At 42.4% G+C, this 7609-nt stretch overlaps 1 non-coding gene across 1 annotated transcript; it reads right to left on the bottom strand.

The window, feature by feature from the left end:
• Positions 1–251: 251 nt before the first annotated feature.
• Positions 252–335, bottom strand: Trnal-cag (transfer RNA leucine (anticodon CAG)). The gene has a single exon. It is a non-coding gene; the product is annotated as a tRNA-Leu (tRNA).
• Positions 336–7609: the final 7274 nt, after the last annotated feature.

Genomic DNA, 7609 nt, shown 5'->3' with positions numbered 1-7609 from the left:
AGCAATCGATGAATAATACAGGATCACGTTGCTTCAAGATTGAGTCACGACGAATCGACTTAGGTAAGTACATGCATAGAAGAGCTTCTCAAGATCGTTTTTATCTTCAAGCTTACCACGACATAAAGCTCTGGCTAGTCAAGTCTGGGTTGATCGATATTTCGAAAACTTTTCATACGCTTAATTACCCGACAGCGGGACGAATCGACTGGCGAGAAGAAAAAGTGTTGGAAAACGAAAAAGCAAAAGGTTGTCAGAAGTGGGATTCGAACCCACGCCCACAGAAGTGGACTGCGACCTGAACGCAGCGCCTTAGACCGCTCGGCCATCCTGACTTGCGGATACAATCAGAAATAGAGGTTTTAAAATAACACCAAATCTCAGTACACCTCCGTCAATAACAAAAAATAAATAAATAATAAAATAAAAAAGCTAGATCGTCAGAAGATCGCATTCAGAGAGATGAATATCGCGATTAACCGTGTTAAAAAAAATTAAAGCAACCAGTCTTGACCAGCAGAAAAATGGTGAAATATTTTTAATCGATTGATGGATCATCTACATGCATATATTGCATATATCAATATACGCATTTTTCAACGTATTAAGTGATTTGAATTTCTATTAACAATAAATTTCGTCTCGAACGCGGCGCGTCGGGGCGTCGGTTTGTGCGTGTATAGTAGATATCTCATATCAGTGGTTTGTGATGCACGCAGTGATCTGTTGGCAAACAGAGGTACTAGTCTAATTGTAAAGCTCAACTCGCGATAGATAGAGCCACCACGTTCTTGGCTTTCGAACGCGGCGGTTCCCCCGCCAGGAAACGAGTAGCGTCATATATCTTTACGAAGACGCTCGTTGTTTTTGCGTTTTAATTTCATTCAACAGACCGGAAAATATGTGTGGTCGAAAATTGCGAGATTCAATTTAGTTCGGAGTATTTTTTATTTTTTTTTTCGATTGTGTTACGGAAATCGAATGAGTTAAATTTAATTTGCGTTCCACGCAAAGAGGTTTCAGTGATAAGTTCAAAACTTGGATGATTTTTAGAACAACGGTAATTTTCTGTGAAATTCGTTCATACTTTCTTTAATCATTTTACGATTTTGCGATTGTTTCGAATAATTTTGTTGACGAATTCTTATTTCTGTTGAGTTTGCAATTCTATAAATTCTGTCGGAATATCTTTGCAAATCTCTAATTCGTGGATTTAAACAGAAAATGTCCACCGACATCGTATACATTTACAATGTTTCAAAATTGAAAAACTTAAATCAGACCAATGGACTTAAATTATATTGAAATATCAAAAATTGTAACAAACGTACTCACAGCATTGTTCTTAACCAGGGCTCTCGACGTCCATTATTGATCGAAATAGAGCGCCGGCAACAAACTTTGTTCGTATAATATTAGCCGGACATGCATTGATTCCCGAAGGAATGTAAATCCGCGATTTCACTGGTACAAACAGGGAATAACACCAATTTACCTCTGACCTGAAGCAAAGCCTCCAGTGGGGGGGGTCAAGGGGCTAAAAAATTGAAAAACATATTCCTATATACTGAGTATAACACGCTTACACAATATTGGTAAATCAATATTCCCTGCAAATTTAATTAAAAGCTTCTGCACCGCGGAACGTGGATGGGAATCGGCGAATACCATTTGCCTGTTATGAAACTCGTGTTTTAGAAATTAGTGCAAAGTGGATAATTAGGTAAAAACTTCACGGCATAATAAAGCAGGGCGCGTGCCTGTGTTCGTTACAGCTTGTTCGCAATTGTAAATTCATGAGCCGGCGGCAAAGAAATAAAAGTTATAAAAGTACAGTCGTTTAATTTCTGACATCATTTATTGGGTGAGATTCAATTACCTTTAGGCTGTACACCGGGGTCGAAACAACGCCACGGCATGTTCACCGTGAATTCTATATGAAAAACACCCAAAACAATCTGATTCGATCCAAGATAAATAATGAAACATAAAAGACGTCCTCATGTTAATATCAATGTAAACGAAGCTCAAATGTCTGGGATTAATACTTCATGTATTAATACTTGAATAGTTTCTACGCAATGATTTTTGGTTGGGGTCTTCAGCGACTCCGGTGTAAAACCACTGTTAGCACCACAGGAGGTGTGCAGCGTAAAGATTAAATTTTTTTATGCACCTACATTTCGTCGGCTTCGCGTTGGTACATATTCAGTCAATAATTCAAAGATGTTAGTTAGTAAAACGTGAGTGATTCTAGATCTTTGCCTCAATGATGACCTTTGATACAAATTTAACAAACTCAAATCCCGTCAAAAACAATTTTTTTTTAATGTAACACACGTACGATTTCAGTGTTAAAATATTTGTGCACTGTTCTTGGATAAATTTCCTAACACGTTCTTACTTATCCACAAGGTAAGGGACCTGGACAGCCAAAACCATGGAGCGCTTGTCCTGGAAGTCGAGTTTCTCCGGGTAGCGGGCCTGGAGCGCAGAAACTACGCAGCGCTTGGTCAAAAGTCACCAGGTTGAGAACCCGGACAGCCAGAACTACGGAGCGCTTTTCCTGGATGTCAAGATCCACTAGGTGGAGGATCTGGACACCCAGAACTACGGAAAATTAGTCCTGAAGGTCAAAAGTCACCTGGTCAAGGATCTGGACAGCCAAAACTACGGAGCGCTTGTCCTGGAAGTCGAGTTTCTCCAGGTAGCGGGCCTGGAGCGCAGAAACCACGGAGCGCTCCTCCTGGAAGTAGAGTTTCGTCAGGTAGCGTACCTGGAGGGCAGAAACTACGCAGCGCTTGGTCAAAAGTCACCAGGTTGAGAACCCGGACAGCCAGAACTACGGAGCGCTTTTCCTGGATGTCAAGATCCACTAGGTGGAGGATCTGGACACCCAGAACTACGGAAAATTAGTCCTGAAGGTCAAAAGTCACCTGGTCAAGGATCTGGACAGCCAAAACTACGGAGCGCTTGTCCTGGAAGTCGAGTTTCTCCAGGTAGCGGGCCTGGAGCGCAGAAACCACGGAGCGCTCCTCCTGGAAGTAGAGTTTCGTCAGGTAGCGTACCTGGAGGGCAGAAACTACGCAGCGCTTGGTCAAAAGTCACCAGGTTGAGAACCCGGACAGCCAGAACTACGGAGCGCTTTTCCTGGATGTCAAGATCCACTAGGTGGAGGATCTGGACACCCAGAACTACGGAAAATTAGTCCTGAAGGTCAAAAGTCACCTGGTCAAGGATCTGGACAGCCAAAACTACGGAGCGCTTGTCCTGGAAGTCGAGTTTCTCCAGGTAGCGGGCCTGGAGCGCAGAAACTACGCAGCGCTTGGTCAAAAGTCACCAGGTTGAGAACCCGGACAGCCAGAACTACGGAGCGCTTGTCCTGGAAGTCGAGTTTCACCAGGTAGCGGACCTGGAGCGCAGGAACCACGGAGCGCTCCTCCTGGAAGTAGAGTTTCGTCAGGTAGCGTACCTGGAGGGCAGAAACTACGCAGCGCTTGTCCTGGAGGTCAAGTTTCACCAAGTAGCGGACCCAGAGCGCAGGATCGAAGAGATAGAGAAGCCGGTACTTGAAATCTGCGGAGCGCGATTCTCATCCGTCCGCTCAACTGCGCGGTTATTTCCAGACTGAGGAATTTCCGTCGTCGACGATTACTATAGATCGCTAACGTCAAGAAAAAAAAAATTTTGAGTGACGTCACTCTCTGAATATCCGAACATCCAAACTTTGGTTTCGAACTTCAATACTATGTATGTATGTATGATGTATGATGTATGATGTATGATGTATGATGTATGATGTGTGATGTATGATGTATGATGTATGATGATTTTGAAATTTTTGCCGTCATAGTTTCCAGATTATTTTTACTTAGCTTACATCATTACTTCGATAAAAAAAGGAACAACATTATTCTTCCTGTATATTTAGGGTAATTTTAAATTCTAAGCTTGTCAGCTCTAAATTATAACAGAATTCATATTTTCAACAGCTGCTCTGTATCCGCGTGCTGTCGCTAATTCTTCGTTCGGCCAAGTCCGTTCATCCTTCGTCAATTTTAATCTGCACTTCCCAGTTAATTACCGTGAAACCGTATAACGATATGAGGCGGACAAAGTCAGCTGGGCAGCATTCTACGTGGTTTCTCAAGCGGGAATAGAGAGAGACAGGTTCAAAAAGGACTCGTGTGCATACCCGATGTACAGATACGAGTTAGTATCTGTCTGCTCAGCCGCCATGCACGCAATTTATTCAACACATTTCTGTACAACAAACATGAGTAACATCTTGGCAGGAGAATTCGACGCTGTCTTGATAACCGCGAAATCTAAGGGTAAAATGCAGTGGAGAGTTTACGGTAGGTGCAACTCGATACTCTCGTGAACTTTTATCTTCGAGAGCGCGGAAATTCGTCGAGCACCATTGAACCGGCAGAAAACGCGATAGCGGAACAGTTTTGCACATTAATCGAGTGTCTAGCTGCTTTCGATTTCGAACAAAGTTCACATCCTGCATATGCATATATACCTCTATATAAGTGGCGAGTACTCAATGGATTCCACTTAGCAAATAGAAACGACATCTTTCCAAATAAACAAAGGCAAACCGCCGTTTATGGAAGGGATTGATTATCCTTGATTCCGCAATCATGACGGTGGCCTGATTAAGCCTGATCCTTCGTCGCTAGATTACTCATGAGTATCATACCCGTAACACGTATTTATGGGTTCGACGTACGGCAGTGCAGCGAAGTGCTCGCGTAGGAAGCAGCATACGTGCGTCCAAGCTAATAACCGAATAATGAATGGGCGCTGGATCTAGGAGACGTAACGAGGATGCAGGATTTCGCGATTTGCGCCGTGATCCAACGGGTCTGCAAGACAGCGCACCGCATGAAATGACGTATGCTTAATCGGCTCCACGGAAATGTAAGTACGAAAGATCGTTTACAGAGGAATGGTTTTCAACGCACTTCTTGCGAGGTGCGTTGAACACCGGGTATCGAATCAGTTGGTACAGAGAACACAGCGATCAATAAACGAGAATATAATTCAGAATGCAGTTGTTTATGGTCGTGGTTACGGGGAATGGTTCTCACGGTTTTGAGTAAATGCCTGTAAATCTAGATGCAGTCAGCGGTCCCTGTCAAATCGGTTCAATTTTGCATCGGCATTGGTGTAACTATCAGAAATTCAGATATCTGGACTCGAAATCAACCTCCATCATGAGCAATAGACGACAGAGATAAGTGGCTGTAAGACACTCGAAAGGGTTTCGAACGAGGAGCGCAGTGAACCTCGCCACTTGATGGTACCGATGAACCGATATCGACCTTTTCTCGCGAACATATTGGACCCATTTTCCGCACGAAGAGGTTCGACACGGCGGACTCGCACCGCGGTTTCGAGTCTTGAAATATTTCATGATTGAACCGACGGCGGCGATGCTGTTCACGTATCAATCACTGTCTTGGGCGATTCGTTTTTTGTTTCATTTTTATTTTTGTTGAAAAAAAAAGTTGCCGATAACCCTCAACGTGCGATATCGTTTTCGAATCTATTACCAGAATTGACAGACGGGGTAATATTGTATCCACCTCGAAGGCAATTTCTCGCGCTGTTGGTCTTCTCGTTTTATATCGTAGCTAAGCGTTAACCGCGTATATCACTTTGCCTGAATGTGTTCCAGAACAATGGACTCGGACTATAAGTCAGGGTTCTTACTTCTAACTAATTGCAAGCCGGAGTTTCCCGATTCCTTAATCACTTTCTTGGGCTATTCAAGGTGGAAATGTATATTCTTTGTACCAAGCTTTTGTCGCAAGATACGTCAGATGTTACAGGCTTTGATGAAAATCTACTGCATTTTTTTTTCTGTACTTGAATAAGCTTTACGGAGTAAAAATATCGAACTTGTCTTCAACGAAAATCACACAGGTTATGGAACACCAAGAGCAATGTGCGAGACGTACTTTTTTATGACAAAAAGGTGATGCCTGTACAATGGACTACTAGGTATATTCCAATCCACCGCACGGATTCATCTTCTAAAAATCATAGTTCTCTACAAAAAGATAATAACGCTTTGTCAAAGCGATGTATTCCTAACAGATAAAGGACAGCGTGACATTCATATTTGCATGAATCGATTTTCAAGCAGTTTCAAGCAGGTAGTCAACAGTTTTTACAAGCTTTACAACCTACTGACTAATATTCGTTATTTTTTGTATCAGTAGGTCTTACCTCATGGACTAACGCATTTCATAAATACCATCGTTACAGGCTTCAATGTTAAGTAAAGACGTGATGTTTCTTACACAGTATTGACGGAGCACGATGATAAGACCAGTAATCACTTTTCGAACAAAGTAACTTTTTACTCAGCACCACTTGTTCATCGAAGTACAAAAACGCTATTAGTCACCAGTAATAGCTAAGAATTTGCTTCGGTAACAATTTACGTAGGTAACCCATTGTGCGGATTACCGATTACCCGAGTCACGCTGGCTGCGACTTGATCGTTCGAGTAAGAAGGAGCGTGAATAATCAAATAACGCGCAGATGCCTTGGACGCTTACACACTTCTTTTTGTGACTTACTTATTTTCACATCACTTGATCACTGATGATCATGTGAAAGTGATAGAAAAATTAGCGTCTCTCAACTTTTCTGGTTCGAGATTACAACGGTTCTTGTCACATCTCAAGGGTCGCACATAGGCTGCTCAAACTTCGCACTGGTTTTCTGTAACTTCGGGCGTACCTCAGTAATCTGTGCGCGTTGTCCACCCTCTCGTATAGATGAATGTGTAGCAAGAATAAACGAGAATGTATTCTGCTCGGACTAACAATACGTTGAATACACGACTCGGATACTCGAAATCGTAGCACTTGGTATCCCTACCTCTTACGTAAGTCTGGCGAAAAATCTTGCTCTTCATGTTAGGCTGACTCTTAATTGGCGCAAACAGGTTAGGAGTATAAGAAATCGAGTCTACGTAACGCTTCGTTAGCTTAGGGCGAGTGAGCAAGCTTTTACGACTAACCTTCATCATCTGCTGGGCTCTTTTCTTGTTTTCTGGATTTTCGACTACTGCTCAATCATATTGCCTGATATCACCGTAGTCGAGGGTACTCGGTTGCAACAAGCGGTCAACGCGCGTGTGCGATTTGTCTGTAATGTCAGGAAATTATATCATATTAAGGCGTATTATGCAAGGCTAAAGTGGCTCAAAGTACAACAAAGGCCCAACTTTGTTATACTCTATCCTAATCTTACGCAGTTTTCCTCGATCAATAAGCACAGAATGTTGGTGAAACTTTGAATCATTATCTGTTACAAATTGCTCTGATTGCAAGTATAAACGGTGTACACATGCTAAACGAAGTTATACAAGCACAAAATACGTATACACAGGCACAAGAATGGCACTAAATATGGTTGGTTAATGACATTATTTCCAATTGCTGTAAAAATGTGTTTACTATGTTTCTATATCACGTGTTACAAATAAAACTGTCGGATGACCGCTGTAACCCCACCTTATTTGCTACGCTGGCTTCTGAAACTTAATATGTTCTGGTCGACCTCCTTGGCCTCCACAACTTCC

Source organism: Neodiprion virginianus, chromosome 3, assembly GCF_021901495.1.
Source record: "Neodiprion virginianus isolate iyNeoVirg1 chromosome 3, iyNeoVirg1.1, whole genome shotgun sequence".
NCBI lineage: Eukaryota > Metazoa > Arthropoda > Insecta > Hymenoptera > Diprionidae > Neodiprion > Neodiprion virginianus.
This window is presented reverse-complemented; position numbering and strand designations above follow the sequence as displayed.